The sequence below is a fragment of the Cuculus canorus genome, chromosome 4 (genome assembly GCF_017976375.1).
Source record: "Cuculus canorus isolate bCucCan1 chromosome 4, bCucCan1.pri, whole genome shotgun sequence".
Lineage (NCBI taxonomy): Eukaryota > Metazoa > Chordata > Aves > Cuculiformes > Cuculidae > Cuculus > Cuculus canorus.
The window spans coordinates 36,246,404-36,267,340 of record NC_071404.1 but is presented as its reverse complement, the minus strand read 5'-3'; the positions used below and the strand labels follow the sequence as shown (position 1 = coordinate 36,267,340).

At 39.4% G+C, this 20,937-nt stretch overlaps 1 protein-coding gene across 19 annotated transcripts in view; it reads left to right on the top strand.

Annotated features, from left to right (window-relative positions):
• The window catches only part of TENM3 (teneurin transmembrane protein 3), a 1,341,795-nt gene that overhangs the window by 901,240 nt on the left and 419,618 nt on the right, over window positions 1–20,937 (top strand). The window contains exon 1 of one of the 19 annotated variants that reach the window (XM_054065058.1): window positions 17,305–17,449. The exons of the other annotated variants lie outside the window; for them this stretch is intronic. The gene's annotated coding sequence lies outside the window, so the exon portion shown is untranslated. Of the gene's footprint in view, window positions 1–17,304; window positions 17,450–20,937 lie in introns of those variants that run through there. 19 annotated transcript variants of the gene reach the window in all.

The window sequence follows — 20,937 nt, the reverse complement described above, 5'->3', positions numbered from 1 at the left end:
GTCAGGATATGCAAAGAACCTTTTAGTTCTGTTGGCATAGGAGACCAATCCATTCCTCTGAGATACAACAATCCCAAGCTTTCTGTACACAACTACTATCTCTCATCCCAATCCTACTGAGAGGTTTCCTGACCAAGGAATTTGATTCTCAGCATCTGTCACCAGGCCACTTTCAAGTCATGGTAAAGCATCAGGTAAAATACAAATTAAGTATAATTTCAGAACTCGTAAATTACAAATCTGGATCTTTCAAAAAGTGGATATAATGGATGAATTAGTTTATGGAGAAATAATTGTGACCTACAATTTTCCTCTATAGATAAAATGCTACAAGCCTCTTACATCTAAAAATTAGGGGGGGTAACACAAATGGCACTGGTCAATTTAGTTGCCTGTTAGCTTCTGGCACTTGGGAAGTTGTTCCAGGTTTGGAACCAACAATAATGTTTGATATCTTGTGGTCAGCAACTGACCAAAATATAGCCTGTAAAAACATGTAACAGCTTGACTGGATATGGGCTTAAAAAAATATGTCTTTATGATGTCCAGATTGAATTAATAAAACGTATTATCTGTGGAACTTCCCTGGAAAATATTTTACAAGTCATGTCAAAGGAAAGGGTTGTTATCAATATTAACAACAAAGAGCCAATACGTGTTTTTAAAAGCACTCAAATGGTCCATGTCACATATCCTTACTTTGCTCTGAGTCTCTAGAATCTCTATATTCTGGACACTAATTACCTGAACACCCATCTTTGTTACTGCAAAGTCTTTTGACTTTTCAAGTCAGCTGATTGGATTTCAATGTAAATCATAGAAGTGAATGAACAGTATGTCTTTATTTTGGAGCATTTGATTTTAAAATACTGCCCTTGTCCTATGAAATACAAGCACATTTTCAAAAACACACCTGCACTATTACACAGACTTTTGCTTTCAGGAATAATACTTTGATGAATTTGTGATTAGATTTGGTCAACTAAATTTATAATTTTTTAAAATAAAATAAAAACCTGGCAGCACTTTGACCAAGAATCAGATTAGATAATGTAGTAGATAATGTAGTCTTCTTCCATAAGAACCTATGTTATAAATAATCTGCTGCAACTGAGAGTACTGGAGAAGGAAGAATACATCAATTTAGGTTACCACTTCTTAAGTCCTGTTTTCAATATTCAGTACCAAATGAGTATTTCATCAGAGTAACTACTTTGGAAGGGGAGGGTGAAGAGAAATTACATAGAATCTCTAGGCTGGAATATGATTAAGTAGCCATACAATTCAACAGTGGTCACTAATTGGTCTTCTCTGTGGAACATACCTGTATGGGCAGCAGATGCTGACAGTAAGAAGAAATGGCAAATTTGTACAAAATATAAAACCCATTGTCTAATGAAAATCCTATAATAAAATCAATAATTTTTAATGTGGAGATTGATTTTATGCAGCATTTAAAAATAAATCTATGCTAGGCCCAACACATGTTGGTAGAATTATTAGGAGTGCCTTTCTCACAAAACGCAAGTGTACTACAAAATCAACAAAAATATTTCTATTGTGTTTTTTTAAACCAGTAAAGAGTTTTTTTTACTTAAACTTTAGTGCTAGAAAGAACAGGCAAAGGCAACAATTAACTTTCATTACCCAAGTTGTGAGAAATTAAAACAGTAAACAAATATCATATATAGTGACAAGTACATTGAATAATTAGAAGGGGGAAAAATTTAAGTAAATCTTGAGTATTATTAATACCAAAAGAAGGCATTTTCAATATGTGTTTGTATGGTTTGTAGCCTTTTAAGCTTATAAGTGCTGAAAGCCTGCCTCAGGGGTGACCTATGCATTGGCAGTAAGGGGAGCCAAGGGGGCATAATCTTGTGTTTTAGTTATGAGAGAGCATAGAAGGAAGCATCCTATGCTAGGTGTACCTTGAAGTAAAACAGCATAATCCTACTTAACAGTTAATTTCAGATTTTAATAATTCACACATGTCAAGAGCAGTGATTCAGTGAGTCTTCCATGTGCATATCTGTTTTTTCTTTTCTGTTGTGTTACTGGGCAATACATAGAATATGAGGGTCCAGAGGAGAGCTACAAAGATGATCAGAGGGCTGGAGCACCTCCCATAGGAGGACAGGCTAAGAGAGTTGGCCTTGTTCAGCCTGGAGAAGAGAAGGCTCTGAGGAGACCTTATAGCGACCTTCCAGTTTCTGAAGGGGCTACAAGAGAGCTGAGGAGGGACTGTTTACAAAGGCTTGTAGTGATAGGACAAGGGGCAATGGATATAAACTGGAGAGGGGCAGATTTAGACTAGACATGAGGAAGAATTTCTTCACTGTGAGAGTGGTGAAGCACTGGCACAGGTTGCCCAGGGAGGTTGTGGCTGCCCCATCCCTGGAGGTGTTCAAGGCCAGGTTGGATGGGGCCTTGAGCAGCCTGATCTGGTGGGAGATGTCCCTGCCCGTGGCAGGGGGTTGGAACTAGATGATCTTTGAGGTCCCTTCCAAACTATTCTGAGTTTATGATTTTATGATCCAGGTAAGAATAGTTGTGGCAGAACATGCTGGAGAAAAGAAAGCAATAAAAGCACTTCTTGAGAAGATGCTGTTAAAATGGTTAGTCTGCCAGGAAGAAGTTCACTAGTTGATGATACAGTCAGAATGGAGAAGCCTTCCAAAACAGGCACAGTCTGGAACCTGTCCTTAATTTACAAAATAAAAGGTGGTTTAAAGTCCTACATTATCCCTGATATTATACCATAACAAACTAAATGTTCGTCACAGTACTGAAAGGAAGACAATTATTATAAAAGATAGCAATACTCTTTTTAAGCAATGGATGATTTTAAATATTCATTTTAATAAAATATTCTAGTAAATAGAAATACTGCAAATGCTCAGTACTCAGTACAAATCAAAGAAAAATACAAATACAAGTAAAATATTTAACATTTCATTATAAAAATGGTAATATATACTAAAAAAATACACAAAAACAAGTTATTAATGCATTGATGGAAAGGCTTCCAGTTGTAAATGACATTTCTATACAGCAATAAAGAAGGGTGACTAATTCTTTCCCACCAACTTAGCAAAAAAAAATTTGAAGTAGAAAAAACATTTAGTGGAGGTTTTTCCAGGTAAATTAAAAAAAATATATTCTTTCCATTTCTTACCTTTTTGACAGAGTTTTGTTAAATAACTTTTAAAAGCTGCTGTAGGAAAATTGGATCCGTATTAGTATCTAGTACAAAGTGAAATCTGTAAAGCCATGCTATTTTACTTTAACATAAATGTTTGAAATTCTCAACAAGCTTATATTATTTTTCTTGTAAACTGTTTCTATAAAAAAAAAATCTAAATCTTGTCTTTGTATTTGTTTAAGGAACATTTTTTTTTAACAAATAATAAATGTTACTCAGATCCTTGCTTTTCATCCTGACATCTAGTTGTTATACTGTAAGTTGTTCTACATATAATGGGGAAATTCAGCCATAAGTAGAGGGAAGCAGAATTTTAACAGTCTTCAATATGGTGTGAGAATTAGCCAGTGTGTTGGTTAGGACAAGGAATGCTTCCTCTAATCTCTTCAATTACTTGTGCATAGATTGGTATGACAAGTGCGCGGCATCACAAGTTACTACAGCTGATCAGAGGAAGCCCTGTAATGAAATTGCAAAGCTCCCATTTCTCTTCCATTGTAAGCACGGAGCTCTAACTATAAAAGCAAAGCAACAATTTGGCCATTTGAAACCATTTCCTATATTTAATGCAAACAAGGCAGGAGGATCAGGAGAATAAAAAGTAATAGGAGATAGAAGGAGGTCAATGATATGTATTTTCTACAGTCAACAGCTAGCATTTTGAACAATTGGTTAGACACATTCATTATGGGCTTACAGGCTTGTAAGCACTGTTGCTATTTTTCCTCTTGTTCATTCAGGTCTACCTCCAGACATTTGCTCAATGATAAAGAAAATGTATTCTTCTATTTTCTAATTTTTACTAGTTGGAGAAACAGAGCTGGGAATACTGCACCTGCCAGCTGTGTGAACGTAAAATGTATTCTCCTGAAAGTTTATATCAGGGTAGTGAGAGTTTGTAATTCCACAATTACATCAGGGCTTCAAAAGAGTAATTTAGTTCATTACTTGGTGAACTAAGTTACAAAGCATCTCCTAGAAAAATTGTGAGATTATATTAGGCAAAATAAGCAGTCTAGAGTCTTATCAGCTCAGTACTAAATGTTTGGCATAGCTGAATGAGAAAACAGTGTAAAAAGAAGGTTGAAAAACTACTGTTTTTTAATATAATATTGGGAGAATTGCACTCTTTTTCTAAAACTGTTTCTTTTCCTTTCATTGAGGTTTAAATTTAGAAGTGAAACCTACTCAACCAGCTCCTCTATTTTTGCAGTGTTAAGGATAAGTGTAGAAGAGAAAGATTTTAAGGCACTTCTGTGTAGTTAAGTGAAGGTTAAAATGGTCCTAGAAAATCTTCCCCTCATTTTATGGTTATTCTGGATTAAATGGGCTAGAGTGATGCCACAAGGGTGACTCAACGAGCCAAGATTAAGATAAATCACTTCAGTGATACTGGTACAGTGTAGACACATCTTTTATTGCAAACCTTATCAGCTCACAACTAGTAGCAGTGAAGATGTACATTGGAACTAAGTTCAGGATAATGTTCCCTGCTGGGAAGGAAATGTCCTCTTTGGAATGTGAGGTTTCTGAAGGTACTGCCTGTACTAAATATTTCCTACTTAAAAGTCACACAATTTAATCCCAGCCATTCTGTCTGGTTTCTGAAAGGGCACTTGATGATGTGCAATGGAATTCAAAGCAAAAGGGTTTTCTTTTCCCACTGTTGTCTATCTGCCAGTCCCAGTAGATTTTAGCGAGTCAATGCCCATACATCTCCTGTGGTCAATTAAAGTATAAAACTGAGGAAGAAGTATTGCCAGTACAAGAGAGTATTGAGAGAAATGTTAGGTGGACAAGATGTGGGAAAAAGTCTGGAGCTTAAGTAAAGTGGATTTGGGTGTGATATGTGTGAGCTAGAGGGGATGAATATGGGAAGAGCTAGTGAATGTCCTCAGGGAAGCTGGTTTATCACTGATTTAGTCTAATGTACAAACAGAAAAAAATAAAGAGGAGGAGAGAACTGTTTCAAGTAGAACTAAAACAGAACAAAGGACAGGTTTGAAGTGACTGAGAAAGGGGAATGGAAATCACTTTGCTAATGCAAAAAGTAAAAAATGAAAAGTCTTCCTTCATGTACAGTTATTTAACTTCATTTGATATTTTGCTTTCAGGTTAGTCCTCCTCCCTCCCCCCCAAGAAACATATTTAAAAAAAACTAATATTTGATATAATTTTCACTTAAAATAAACTGTTGACTGAAACCGAATAGAAAAAGAATAGAGTTATTTTCTCTTCACTTAGTCTACACAGAAACTAGCTACCAATCATACAAATGTATTAGTTGATAAAAGATTTATTGGATAAAGCAAAGGGTAAAATTTCTGAGTACTTACCATGAAAGCTAATGTTTGTCCATAGAATACACTTTTTGTTTTCATTAGGGTTTGCTTAGAAGCTAACAGAAGTAACTAAATTAATATCAATGTTTGCAAAACTGTATTCTGCTAGTAAGGAAGTATCAAAAGATGTGGTGACTGTGAAATATTATTTCTGTGGTGGTGTTACCTGTTTTAATTAAATGATTGCTTAATGCACAGACTCTCTCTCCTGTAGAAATGAATCACCAGTCTATACTGAATGGCCTTTCCTTGAATCATTTTCTTCTTTAGTTGAAAAATATGAATACATTTGTGATAGATTGCAAGGCAAAAGGTTATTTCTGGTTAAGGAACATTACATTTCACCTGAGGAACCAAGCAATCAGTTTGCTTTTGCTATGGATTTTTTTATATGATCTTGGGCAACTCTCTCAAGCCTAAATGTTCACAATTGGCTCTACTTCTAAAGTGAGGTGTTCTTTAGATATGTTTACAATGCTACGTAGTGCAATGCTCTTTGTCTTCAGCCTCCTTGTGTATTCCAGAGTAGGCAGCCAAAACTTCTAGACTAGTCAGATGATTCTAGAGCTTTAATTCTGGTCCCCAATAGGTTTCTTTCCAGTGTAAAGTACCAAAAAGTCATGCCCTCAGTACCACAGAACAACCTACCCTTCCTCTAAATAGGGCTGGCCTTTACAAAAATTATTTGATCATTAAACAGGATATCCTTGCATCTAAAAGCAAGATACTGAATTACAGTTACACAGGCAGCCTTGATTATTGATGGCATTGGCTGATTTTTTTATTGCTTGATGTAGCAACCTCATTGCTTTTTATACGTCACTTCTTATTTTAATGTATAATGATAAATATACATGTTAAAACAGTTTGATATTTGCATGAGGATTAACACATGCAGATGCATCTCTTTAAGCCAAAGTTGTACTTACACATATAGAATACATAGAAAAATGAGGAATATTATCAGCATACGCATCGAACCTATTATCAAATTACCGAAGGAAGTGGTGTGTGAATTTGATTATTGCCGATGTTGTTACTTATTTGTATTGCCGTGGCTTCAACGAGCACTCAGGCTGCAAGAGCTCTCAGACATGCTGCATTAGACACAGCATAAACGGAAAGACTTTTCCTGCTTTCAGAGAACTTACTATCTAAGCATAAAACAAAAACAACAAGGCCATGCAGCTAATGGCAGTGCACGGCAGCACCAGGAGTATAGGTCAGCACAATTGCAAATACTGTCCAACCTTTTCAAAGGTATCACGGGAAAGAAAATCTCTAAGAAGCAGTTAGAAAACAAGTGAGATAGCTAGCTTTGTGGGTTTTACAAAGAATTTCTCCCAAATGTGAGAGGAATTGTGGAAAAAAAAAAAATCAGAGATGCATTTCAAACTTTAGAAGTTGGCAATAGCAGCTGGCATCATATGCCAAGCTGACATGGGTGTTGAGCTCTTGACAGTAAGAAAGCGATGACTGGCAGGATGGGAAAGGGCAATGGGAGAATCCTTAAAATGAAGATGAGTAGCTTAAGTTCGATAGTGGAGAGGAGGCTGCCAGAGGAAGAAAGTGCTATTGCCACAGTGCCTGGAACAGCCAAAGTGTCAGGCTGTACAAATACAGGCTCTGCAGGAATGCTCAGGAAGGTTATAAGCCACGTAAAACTGAATCAATAGATTTCTTTGGCTATTCTTCTACTTTCTGCGATAGAATTCCTTCTCACAGACATTAAGAGTTTATTGTTCTGAGATTATTTTGAGAACTATTTATTTTGTAATGGAAAAATACAAATGCGGAGTTCTAGTTTTGCCAGCACATGAACTATAGATTTCTGCTGCTGCTTCTTTATGATTTTCCATTTCTTTATGATAAGAGTAAAACCGGAAAAGCTGTATTTTTACAGTATACATATACAAAGGGTTTCACTAGTTTTCTTCTAACGCCAAATGTTTCAGAAAGAGAAGCTGTAGCTCTGTGCTTTAGAAAGCTTCCAAAAAAGACTTCTGTGGTAAACTAAAGCTGGTTAGAATTATTTCTTTTTCCATTTTGCCTTGTTCCGAGTCCTGCTCCGAAAATAATGGGACAGCTTTTCTCTGAGTCAGCAAATGTTAGAACTTGCATTAGTGCTGAATTGGGATTTAAAATTTTTAGGATTCCACCCTTTTGTCTGAATCCAGGGACTTGCTATGATATCATCAACACATCACAAGTATTCAGTGGTCTGATGACAAATTTAGCTTTTAGAAAATCCTACCATTATTCATCTTCTATTGAAAACTTTGATGAATACACTCAGATCTAGTCTTGATCCAATGCAATTCAGGAGAATTAATGCACAATCGGACATGCTGTGTGCAATTACACTGCCATGAAATCAGCAAGGCAAATGTTGCACTGATACGGCAGTAGCTGAGGATTAAAATGTGAAAGTAATGAAAGCAAAAGTGATTTTATTTTGGTTCTGATCCTCCATTCTATTTCATTTTTCTATATTTAAATTCCTGAAAATAAAGAATAGAAAGAACTCATGCATCCAGAAGCTACGGGTGTTTCAACATCCCCTTGACTAATATACTAATATAGTGTTTCATAGACAACTGGAAGAAAACATAAACAGAAAGGCTGAAAGCCTTTCTGATGGGGCTACAGCAGTCTCAGTGCCAAAGCTGTCTCCACTGTTGGTGGTTCTCCAATGCTGAGGTGAGATGTATAAAAGAGTACAGAGTCCCACTCAAGCTGCTGTGTCTCTGCAGGCACATACGGGAGTCACATTGTTCTGAATACAAGATGAATATCATAGAATCCAAATTTAGGTCACACTAAGTGACTGAAATCAATTCTGTTCAGAACTGCTGTTTGAGGACAGAATTATCTGGCAGACAATTCTTTTTGTGTATAATTTTAACTGAAGACGTTTGGAGTTTTCCATATTTAGTTTCTAGTGATTTAAGAACTCTATATATTCAATTAAATTTATTTAAGTGTAAAAAAATATAAATATCTCTCTTTAATGTGTTGTGAACTTTCGTCAAACCAGAAAAATAAAAATCCCTGGACAGAAAAGATTTGGAAATCCAGAATGAGCATAATTTGTATATTGTGAAATGGTATAAATGTTAAGTGAAAAAATTGAATTCTGGTCTAGCAAAGCTGATGCAAAGAGCATCAATATTAGCAGCTGTGGTGAAGTTTCTGATTGCTTTGTCAGTATATATGAATGCTTGTTTTTTTGTGTCACTTCCTTGGTTTTCCTAAATGGAAATCTCTCTAGAGAGGGTTGGTTTTCTGTATTATACATCTTATACCTTTCTAAAAGGTAACACAGATAGGTTGTGATGCAGTTAACATGCCTGCATAATAACAGAACTCTTGATTATAGTTGCCATAGTATGACCAGTCTGGCAGCAGATGGAAGGAGTGAAAAAAATCTCTACCTAGTAAACTACCAGAGTTACCATATTCTTTCATCTTCATACCTGATACCTGGACAATGGTGTAGTTGTAGAGCTGGCCTACTCTTTGTCTGTCTTGTTGCTCCACAAAATAGTAGCTAAGAAGTAGCCCTCAAGAAGGAGAGCATACAGCTCCATATTTTCCGACTAGCACCTTTATTCTTCCTGGGTTCCCTCATCATCAGATTGCCCCGCTTTTCATAAACAGAAAGAGGACTCCTAGGTTGTTAACAGCATATGGGGCTCCACATGTGATTATACCAACATACATACCACTGTACCATACCAGTATGGGAAACTAGTGTTTTCAGCTCATGCTGTTTGTTTCACACAAGACTTGTGGTTTGAATGCCTAGCAGTATATCCAATTTCAACAGTAACAGAAAAAAATAATTAAAAAGATCACTAAGAAGTTACATTCTATTGCCGTGGAAATACATGATAAACCCTACAAACACAGTTCAAATAATTTTTAGGAACACAAGTCCAAACTCAACTGGACTTATATACGTTGTTCTTCAAAAATACTGCACTATTTATATTGCTATAAGTGAGATATTCTGAGAGTATATGAGAAGCAAGAACTGTAAAAAACAGTTATTTTCTCTAATTTGTTGATGTAGTTGGTAAAAGGACACAAGCTTTCAGACACAGGGTTCCTTCATCAGGACCCTCTACCAGTTTTGATAGAAAAGTGTTTCCATTAAAAAATATCATTTGATAGGGAAAGTGAATATATATATATTTATATATTTAAATTGTATAAAGAAGCACTGAAGCATCCAAAGCTTTTGTGAAAATGGGGAAAACCAGTTCTATCTTGAGGCTAGGAAGACCCAAGAAAGTTGTAGACTAAACTGATATTTTTTTTCTTTATAATCTGAAGTTCCATAGCATTTCTGTGTACACAGAGAGGTTGTTAATGTGTGGTGCGCCTCTGTTAGGCTCACTAATCCAGCTCTTCTGAGGCAAATCCTGTGATTCCTAACCTCTGAGCCACTCCAAAGAACTAATGTTTTAAAAAGTGTCAAAGACATCCTGGGAAAAAAAAACAAAAAAGTTTTATGCTCTGAATAGAGAACAGTACCTGTATATGGGTCTTAAAAAAAAGTAACAGGCATAGTATGGTGTAGAAGAGGCTGTATTTAGGCCAGGACAAGCACTTGGTTTAGCATTTGCAGCCCCACAACACACCAAATCCTTTGTATTAAAAGTATTAAAAAAAGAAAGGGTGAGCAGGGTGAGTTCCTTCTGCCAGATACAAATCAGTGCTTGTTTCTGGTGCTGAACATCTACACTGCCAGTCAGAAAACAAAGAACATCTCTTACCAATGACTTTGGAAGCATAAGACCCTAGCACAAAATAATCCTTATTTTCTCATACAAGCATCAACAAATCAAGTTTAAAATGTTATTTATAATTTTTCTATGAAAGAAACATGAGATATGCATAAGCTCTTTGCAAGCAAAGGAATACCAAGAATAGTTCAACGATTTTCTGTGTAGTGTGTGGAATAGTCCAAATACAATAGTTGTTGTAAAGGCACTTGTTCGGAGCAATCTGCCCACCTCCATCATGGCTTTACTGTTTGTAGCGTATGTCAATAAAACCAATGAGCCACAGCATCGTGCACTTTCCTTTTCTGGAAGACAAGGCACCAACATAAGTTTTTAAATATATGTGCGTGTTTTTTTATAAACAACATACTTTTAATGAGATATTTCAGGTTCTTGTGATGCAGCTTCTCTAGGAGAAAGCGATTGGATCTAAAATTTCTATTCGTACAGAAGATTGTATCACCAAACTTTTCTGTAAATATCTTCAGCTACTATTTATTTCTAGGCTGCTGCAATTATGCCATATATTATTTGATTATTAGGGTTAGCAGAACCATGGCTAATGGAATCAGTATCATGGCTACAGCAAGCTTTGTGAATTCTCCCTGCCAGTTTTCTGCATAGCTACACTTATGTCACTCAAGTGGCACAGAGGTACTCTAACAATTAATTGTAAACCAGGGGGAAACTTTTAATGGACCTCTTCTTGAGATCTTGTGTTAAAAAAAGAAAAGTTCCCATGAGTGAAGTGTAAGTTAGCTTTTCCAGGGGGAAAAAAAGGAATGAATTACATTTCTCTTCTTGTCCTTTAAATGAATAGCATAGTTTGGGTGAAATTATCGGGCAATTGCATGCCTTTTATGCAGATAATGCTGTTTGATGAAAGCGGTGTTTTGATCTGCTGAGGATAATACAGATCCAGGGTTGGATTCATTGGTGAGAGTAAAGCTGTCTTCTGTGATAACTTCATCTCAGCATGAGGTCAGACGGGGAAAACTGGGATGGGGGATTAAAAAATGACACAGTCGGAGCAGTATTCAGTTCCCTGCTGTGCTCCTGGCTGCACACTATAGCTTATGTTTCTGATCTGTTATGGTATTGTCTGCTTTTCTCTCCCAGAGCAGAAAGAGATTGCTTAAAACTTTTCTTTTTTCAGCTAGAGGGATTAGTTCAGTGCAGCTTTTTTAATTAAAGAAACTGTATCTTTTTCAATGTAATTTAAGGCTATACAAGAAAACCATCAGCATTCATAACTTAGCACTATTACCTGCAACAAAGCCCAGCCGTTCTTTTTACATTCAGAACAAGAAATCGCTTTTAAGAGTTTTGAGGGTTAAAAATTGATAATTGGCCCTACAATTGAAAGAATCACAGTTAACTATTATCTCCTAAAAAGTTTTCTGTGGTGAAACTTCAGACGTCTTTGCTGTTAGTTTATCTGGGCTTTCCTAATTAAATCTCCATGACATCAGGAGAGTGCTTAAAAAATATTCCGATATGCGGAAATAGACATAAGTGTATTTTCTCTGTGAAAAATATAAAAATACCCTCAAATATTAAAATGGCATTTGCTGAAAATGTCTTTGTAATACCACTAAATTCCTCTTTAGATCCACATTTAATTTTCACCCAGCAGATTGTCTAAAATGTAACTAGTACTTTTATTAGTTGGTAATAATATGCAAATATTTGTTCATGATACCTGACAATGATCAGTGTGTATTCATGTCTGTAGAAGCGTGTTTGTGCATATGTGTGTATGTATATCTATATTGACACATATATACACACATGTATGTTCATATAGAGATAGATACGCATATACATCCACACCCACTAATATATATTTTTCAGCTCAGAGAGCTGAATTTACAGCTCGATTTAAACAAGGTTAATGGCTAAAACCTTCAAATGTTTCAAATAAGGCCCATATGGTGATCACTTTACAAAGCATACAGGGACTGTGCTTAGGTTGCAACATACACATTTCCAACTAAATTCCATGCCAGATCAATTAGAAACAGTTCTCCTGAGCAGACAGGAACAAACACAGATTGTTACCACTCTACAGCCTGAACTCTTGTCTTCCAGAAATGAAAGCAGTCATCTTGAATACAACATATTTTACTGCCATCAGTCTAAGAAAATTTTTAAACCAGTAATATTTTAATAAAATCTCTGTTTAGGCACGTCAGACAGAACAATTAACATCCAAATTATCAAAATAAAGCAAGAGATCATTGTCTCTCATCAAAGCTTTTAGTTAGAGAGGTGTGTTTCCCAGACTGCTTTTATTAGTGATGTCTTCTGCTAGGAGGAGTGTATGGCAGGGGAGAAGGAAAAAGGAAAGCAACAAACAGAAAAGCATAGTTAGTTTCTTTTTCCTTCATTCCACGTGCTTATCCTTTTCCTTTCTTCAAACAATCTTTTCTGTAGATTTCCTTTATTTGAACAGTTAATTGGTGACATTTCTTATAATGATTTTTCTTCCATAAATCTTTCAGCCAGAATCCTATGAAGGAAAGAAAAGTTAATCATGGGTATGAAGCTTATTTAAAACAAGGCCTTTTTCTTCATGTCAAAACAATAAATTCTGAATAAGTGTGACTATCTTATGTAAACTTCTGTGTGCACATATGAGATCTGTATATTGACTTCTGGATCACTGGAAACGGTCTGCATTCTTCCTGTTAATGGGAAGTATGGATAGTTACCCCCAGCTAGAGTTTGCTGGGAAAATGTTACAGCAGCAAGCATAAATCTTAAATTTTTCATGGTGTCAGGTACTAATTCCCAGTGCTGGCATAACGGTGTTTTGTGATGGCTCCTACTTATGAACACAAGGTGATTAAAATGACTCTATGCTTGATTTTAAGGCCATAAAGTTTAGCTCAGTCAGTAGTTCCTGATGCAGTATTAACTCTATATGAAAGGCATTTTTGTATGCCAAATCATATGCAAACTCCTTCAGGTTCTTTCCTAAGAACCCAAGGAAGAGGGTCAGCGGTCGTGTGCGGCTGAAGTGCATCATTTTCACCAGAGGTCAGCTTCCCATATAGCTTTGTTTTATGCAGTGGAACACAAACTAATGTAGTGGAAAAGCATGACCCCCATTTAAAGGTTGATTTGTATGATAATCAGTACATTTAGTGGCTTCAAAATGAATGTGTGTAAGGCCCTATCTTGCTTTAATTAAGGTAATTAAGACATATTTCCCTCCGCAGACAGCTATTTAATTTTATGGCTTTGTCAGTGATCAGATTATAAGATTCGGTTTACAATTTTACCACGATCCAGCACTCGGGGAAAGAACCTTTCTCGATCTACTTGTGGCATTGGAGCAAAAAAGCTTCTGTTTCCACGGGCTGTTCCCACCGGAGCTGGATACATCCCCCGAGCTCTCCTCCTCCATCCTCGGCGCATCCCTGGCGCCCGGGGGCGGCTGGGGTTCCCCCCGCTCGGCCGAGAGGCGCTGCGGGTCTCTTTTTCCCCAAACCTTCCCCAAAGCATCGGGGTGGGATGATGCTTTCCGCCAGGGGCAGAGCGGGTCACGGCCGGCTCGTCACCTTCTGACCCGGTGCAGGCACCTCCTCGCTCTCGGCGCTGCGGGGGCTGCGCCGCTTCCCGGGGGCCGCGAGAGAAGTCGAACAACTCCGCCGCCTTCTCCCAAGTGAGCTGCCAGCTCGGTCCCTGCACGGGAACGGGAGCCGTGCAGCTCATCGAGTGGAGAACAAATGGGAATAGTCGCTGCCATGTTAGGCTCAGCCAGCAAGATTGATGGAAGAGTCAAAAGGAGCACTTCTTTCTTTTTTTTTAATTAGGACTGTGATTATGAAATATCCTAACGCACGGCAATGTTGCTAATTGTTTCCATCACGTAGAGGCAATCCCTGCCTCTCTGCGCTAAACCGCACCTTGCCGCTTGCCCCGAAAGAAAATGGGTGGTTAGAAACAATTTCTTCCTCCGTGACCTGTAAATCACAGAGCGGTGACAACGCAGAGATTTGGAGACCTGTTAGTTTCAGACACGCCACTGTCCTAAAGAGTGGGGAGTTCTGTGAGCAGAAAGTGCTGATAAACTTGGCGAAGCCCGAGTTAGCGTTCAGGTACGAAAGGACACATTAGGGGCAGTTTAAGAAGTTTAGAAAGAACGTGACAAAGTCTTGAATTTGTCTCATCTTTTGGTGTTACTGGTATTTTAGTGCAGGAGCCAGTATACCTTGCAGGAGAGAACGTCCTGCTCTCTTCTTTCACTAACACCTACCGTCCAAAAAGATTTATTGATAATCACATAAAAAAAATTCTCTTTAAGTCAATAAGGAATGCATATCCTTTTGTTATTTCTCTCCTTAACCAGGAAGCTTATTGGCAATCCAAAAGAGTAAGAAAGGGGTGGACTGTGACTTTAGAGTGTTTAGTCATATTTAATAGTTGACATGGGGAAGATACTTTCCTACAAAGCTCAAACACAAATGTGACTGCACACCTTTCAAATTAGTTTAAACTCTGAAGGCTGAAATTTAATTAAACTTCAGTAAGCCTAGTAATGCTGCTTCAGTTATGTTCAAGTTAAGAGCACCAAAATAACTTACACTGCACTTCAAACGCGTATTAGTAAGTAGTTGACGTTTGTTGTATATCTGGTGGGCTTTGCATAGGGAAGAAATTATATAACCTTTTTATTTATGATAAAGGAGCATCTTAATTCACGTTCGGAGGTGATAAAAAGTTCAGGTTAGTACTAGTTGACTGGAATGATTTATGGTAATACAAATTGTTGTGCAAAAAATATACCACTTCATATGTTTGCACTTGCAAAATACAATTTCTAATTTTGTGTTAGAGGACTGTTAGCCAAGAAGAAGAAGAAAGCCATGTGTAAAGCCCTGACTCTACAAGATTTGCTTTTGGTGTGGCAGAAATGCTATTTTATATACTATGCAACAATTACAGCATTGGGCGTAAGTTCAGGGTTGAGATTATTCATGCTTTTCTATTTATGTATGTTTTGTAACAAAGAATTTTGTGCATTTTACCCTTTCACACTTTGAGTGCTTTCTTACAAAGACTAAATCCTTTGTGAGATATTCCATTTGAAAGACAAGGTCGTGACGATTCCACTTCTACCTGTACCACCTGGGCACTTACCTGCCCAGATCTCTCTTTAGTGAGGTCTCTGTGACTCCTGCCTTTTAAAATTAAATCCCACCACGTCAGAGTCACACCCAAAGTCAGTGTAGATTATTCATTTCCATCCCATTGGTTTAGTTTGGGTATCTTCAAAAGAACTTTCCCAAACCTGTAATTAAAAGTAGATGATTAGTAATATTACATCTTTCCTAAGGTTCAAAACAAATCATTTCCGTTATAAAATACCTGGTTTGTTTTCTGTACGTTCAGTACTGTGAATTACACATTGGCTGCCCACTTAAAATGCCTGAAACCTTTGTGGTTCTGTGTTACACTTGCTGCACAACAGTGCTTTGTGATGCTGCCGATCTGTGTGTCTGTCTGTGCGTGCGCGCAGTATTTTCTGCGATTCTTCAATGCTGATCTCAGCACTGTCGAATCAGTTTAAATAGCCAGGTGCCTCTCCTGGCAGGTCGAGCCCAGCAAAGTATAAATACGATGGAAAACACAGGGGTAAAACACATGAGTTAGAACTGCTGGACTGAGCACGGATACACCCCGAGCGATGCTCGTTGGTAACATCTGCGGTAACATTTCTGTGGTTCGGAGGTATTTCCAGTGATTTCGGGTCAGAGGAATATAGGAATTTTCCTTGGGAGCGTTTCAGATGACATAGCCGCACCTCTTTCATGACAGAGTCGGAGATGCGGCAGAGAAATTGAAGTTTGCAAAATCAAAGTACTCCAGCGGGTAGCTGGCTACACGCTCAAAGCTGCTCCTCTATCCAACTTCCCCGAGTGTTTCGCATCTCGTGTGTGTGTGAAACGCCTTTGAGTTTTAAAGGAAAGGATAAAGGAATAAAAAAAAAAGAAAGCGGCCCTAGATAGATAGATAGGTAACATCTCAGCGTGTGAAAAGTTACAGCTACTACTTTGAGCCGAGGAGATGCTGAGGAGTCAGGGAGAAAAATAAACCGAAGCGCCTTTGTACGCGAGGGAGAAACGGCTTGAAAAGCGGATGCTCGAGCCGTAATCAGGTCAACTCAGCACCGGCTCCCGCCTAACTCCGAAAATCGCCGGGCTGCGGGGGGGCTGCGGATGGGGCGCCCGGGCGAGGGGCTGCGGGGCCGGGGAGCTCCGGCAGCGGGCGAGGAGCCTCGGCCACGGCACCAGCCCCGCTCCGCGCCGCAGGGAGACGCGGGGCATTCCCCCAAATTCTTCCCCTCCTCTCATAAAAATAAACAGGTCCCCGTGGGAGAAACAAGAACAAAATACGGCGGACGAAGGCTTTCTGCCTGCGCCCGGCAGAGTGAATGCGTAATGAAGCCGTGTTAAGTTCATTAGTGTTTGCAATCAGGAGCACACAGACACCTTCATCAGGGCAGAAAAGCTGCGAAGAGCCATTCATCAGCCTGAAGTGCTGCTCGCGGATGACCCCGAATCACCGCCGCCGCCGCGGAGGCACTGATTGGGCACAGCGTGGGAGCCGCCGGGGGAAGGGGGGAGGCAGGGGGCGAAGGATGCGCATCCCGGCGGGTCCCGTCCCGCATCCCCTGCGCTCCGGGGCCGGCGGCAGCTCCTCCCCGCGCTCCTCCCCCGCCCGCCCGTCGCTGCGCGCATCGCTTCGCCCTCCCCTCCCGCAAGAAGAGCGGCCAAACTCCCTGCCCGCCCCGGCGGCGGGGGGGAAGGAGGAGGAGGAGGAGGAGAAAGTGAACTCCGCGGGGCGCGTAAGCCTTCCGCGGCGGGGGGGGGCGCGGGCAGAAAGCCGTGGCCCTTCCCCCCGAGCCGGCCCTCCCTCCCTCCCGCCCTCCGCTCCCGCCCGCCCGGCCTGACAAAGTGCGGGCGTGCGCCGCTCTCCCCCGCGCTGCCGCCGGGGCGCGGAGGCGGCGAGGTTGGTGGGGAGCGCCGCGCTCCGGGAGCCGCTGCCCTTCCTCTCGCCTTTGCCAGACCTTCTGTGCTTCTCCCCCCGGCTGCCGGCGCCAGGTAGGGGAGCTACGGGCGCTACTCGAGCTGCGAACTCCGCGGGGCGGGGCGGAAAATTGCGCGCAGGGGTTGCGCCGCGCATCCCTGGAGATGCAAGGGCGAGGAGGGGGGGCGCTCCGCTGGCCCCGCGTCTCGCTGCCCGCGCTTCCACCCCGAGCCGGGTTCCATCGCTCTCGGGGAGAATGAATGGCAGTGCCCGTAGTTTTCAGTCTGGAGGCGCGAAAAGCGCGTCCCCTGTAAGTTTCAGGGTGGATTGGGAAGTTGGTTGGCTCTACCCGGGCTCGGCGGTGGGTCGCGTCCTCGGGCGGCGTTTGTCAAACGGGAGCGGGCGGTGCCGGACCCTCCCGGGTGGCGCGGGGCTCGGGAGGTGCTGCCGGGGCTCTGCTGCGGGAGGAGGAGGGCTTGTAGCCATCAGGGAGAGCATCCTCAGTGATTTGTTCGATAAATCGTACGGAAAACAGTGTCGCTCTGCAGCGAAAACACATGGTGACCAAAAGCAGCTGCGTGTCGGTGTGGTGCTGGGGAGAGAATTTTCCCTCGTGAAATTACAGATATTTCTGGTGGGTTTTTTTCTTCGCGTGGATGTAGGAAGCAGGTCCATTGTTCCGTGAGCTTGAAAGTTTTACGTTGTTAAGTTGCCTTCAAGAAAAATAATAAGTTAAAATACGCAGAAAGACATCTTTCTGTGCTCACGCTGTTAAAAGTTTTTTTTAATAGGAGCTATTTCTACTGGGTATCACGTAGTTCTAGGCTCATCTAAAGTTGTGGGTTTAAAATACCTTTTTAAAAGAAAACTTTAGCAGTTTTATTTTTGTACTTTCTAAATACCATGTGTCCTTTACCTCAAGCCTTCTTAATTGGATTCTTGTTTGGTTTTATTTGGCTGTTCCCTGATGCAAAATATTTTGCATCATTTTGCTGATGAGCTATAGTAAAATTCTGTGGATCCTAAAACTCAGTCTAGTAAAGAGCATATTGACGTATGAACATTGTTTATCTGTGGTCAGTTATCTTATAGAAGAGTTAATTGTAAAGGACTTAAAGACACTCTCTGATGAAAAACACAACTGCTCTTCCCTTCTAAAATAATCCAAGTGCTATTCAGAATTATGAATGCACTCATATCTAGGCAGTTGGTTAGTATTGTATGTAAGGAATGATCTTCATAAAGTGTATTTCATGTAATGTAGGAATGGTTAGGAAGAATGGGCACTATATGGGTATGAATAAATCTGAAAAATGTCACTTAAATTTTGGGAAAATAGGTTCAGAAAAATCACACTATTTTACAATTCCTACTATGGCCATTATGAGTTTGTGGGGTTATTTTCAGTGGTCTGGTAGATTAAGGGAGAAGAAGCAGCCAACAGTACTGAAGTATTAGGTGTATACATCAGATTAAAAAGTGAAACGAGTTTACATGAGTGAACACTGAGATGGAAGATATTGTTTGGCAGAAGAGATACTTGACCATGTTAAGAAGATTCTTTTGTTTGATATTTATTGGAGGAAAAAAAAAACCCTCAGAATAGCATTCACAATCCATTTAGCAAGTTAAGACTGGTACTTGAGTCAAATCTCTGAGCCAGGAGTAATTATTCTCTCCTCAAATGGAAAAGGGAAAAAGGATTTAATAGTAGAAACTAGATTTAAAGTTGCAAATCAATCCACAATAGCTGCTTTAAATAGGCAACTATTTGATACGAGCCCCATAAAATATCACAAATGAAATAATAATTAACATTAAAGTATGTTTTTGTCATCTCCTGGCCCCATCAACTAACAGATTCTAGGCTTGCCTTAGTGAGATCCCGAGTACCCCTAACTCCAGCTGAAATCAGTGAGCCTTATGCAGACTGATGCATATCATGTAGGTTGATGCAGAAACTCGCACTGACTTGCATCAGTTTTGGATTAGGCCCAGTACAAACTGAGAGCGCTCAGCGACTTGGAGGATCGGATGCTGTTTGTGGAGGGTCATTGTCCTATATAGACTTAAAAGAAAATACCAAAGACTTATGCTAAAGCTTTAGGTCAGATCTACTTTTAATTTTATAGTCATACTGCATTTATTGTACTGAATGCTGCATTTCTCTTACAGAAAACTCATCTCTCTGGCAGTGTACAAAAGAAAATACAAAGTTTTTGAAGAGAAATCTTAAAATATTTTTTCAAAGTCTTACGCAAGTGTGTTGCACTTGTGTAAGTTTTAGAGTCAGATCTGAACTGTGGTACTACATATTGCAGACTGTTGAATGGATTAACCTACGCATATAATATTATGATTGTTTCTTAAGAGTAGGTTTACTATCTAATCTATTCTATTAAATGGATGCATGTAAACTCATTAGGCTTACTGTTTTGGCAAATGTAGCAATAATGTGACTTTAGCTCCTGCAAGTTTGTGCAGTATCAACTGCACACACACACGAAAAAAAAATCCCGAAATAATTTAATATGTTATTATAAAGACTTCCGTTTGGTGAAATAAATTTTTCTTCCCAGACTAACTGGTTAAATAAGTTCTTTCAGGATGCTTGCATGTGTTTCTTCTTCACAGGCTGAAGAATATCTCGTCATCTTAAAGTAAATGCTTTAGCTTTGTAATAGTGTAGTATTATTTGCAAAGAGTTTTATCTTGCAGTAAAGTGTATCAGAAATCTAAAGTTAGGGAAAGTATCCACCCTATCAGCTGAGCAATTAAAATGAAACAAACCCCTAAATATTTACTGTCTTTTGAGGTTACAGAGGCTTTAAGAGTACTGTTGTAAAAATGTGCTGCTTTAACAACCTTTCCTTTTCTTAGTTCTAAAACTGATTAATTGCTGTGTCTTATAAAACCTGATTTATTTCATACTTTTTTCATACCAAGCATTACCATTATGAAGCTCTCCTTATAATTGAGATTAATGTTTCTGAGCAAAGAAGCGGTTTGGAGGGCTGCATTCATTTTGAGTGCTGTTCTAATCAATTTTAAATACAGCATTTCACAATGTATCAGTCTGCATCCAAACCTGCCTTATTATGTGGAATTAACTTGTTAGTGATTGATAGCAAGCCTGTTCCATCTCCAGAGGTGATTGTATTTCAAAACAAGTGTTACGGCGGCTTCCAAGAGTTTGAGTACAGGGTCAGGCTGCTCAGGTGCCCTTTCTGTGGTCTGACTGAAGCTCAGCAGAGTAGTTAGGGGGGAAAAAAAATGATATGCTTTTATGAAAAACAAAACAAAATCAAACAACCAAACTGGACAAGCCTATACCTGTATTGCATGGTGTTCCTTACACTATGGTATTGGTCTGCACGGACTGTCTGGTAGAGTGCACGGATAGTCTCTTTGTGCATCACTATGTACTGTAACAATGCATATTTGCAAGATTATTTTGATTAATAGCTTTAGTGTTTGAAATTAAAACTCACAAGGCTAGGTTCAGATAGCAAGGTGAATGTCTACTGCATATTGCCTGCATAGGTAATGAAAGACATAGTAA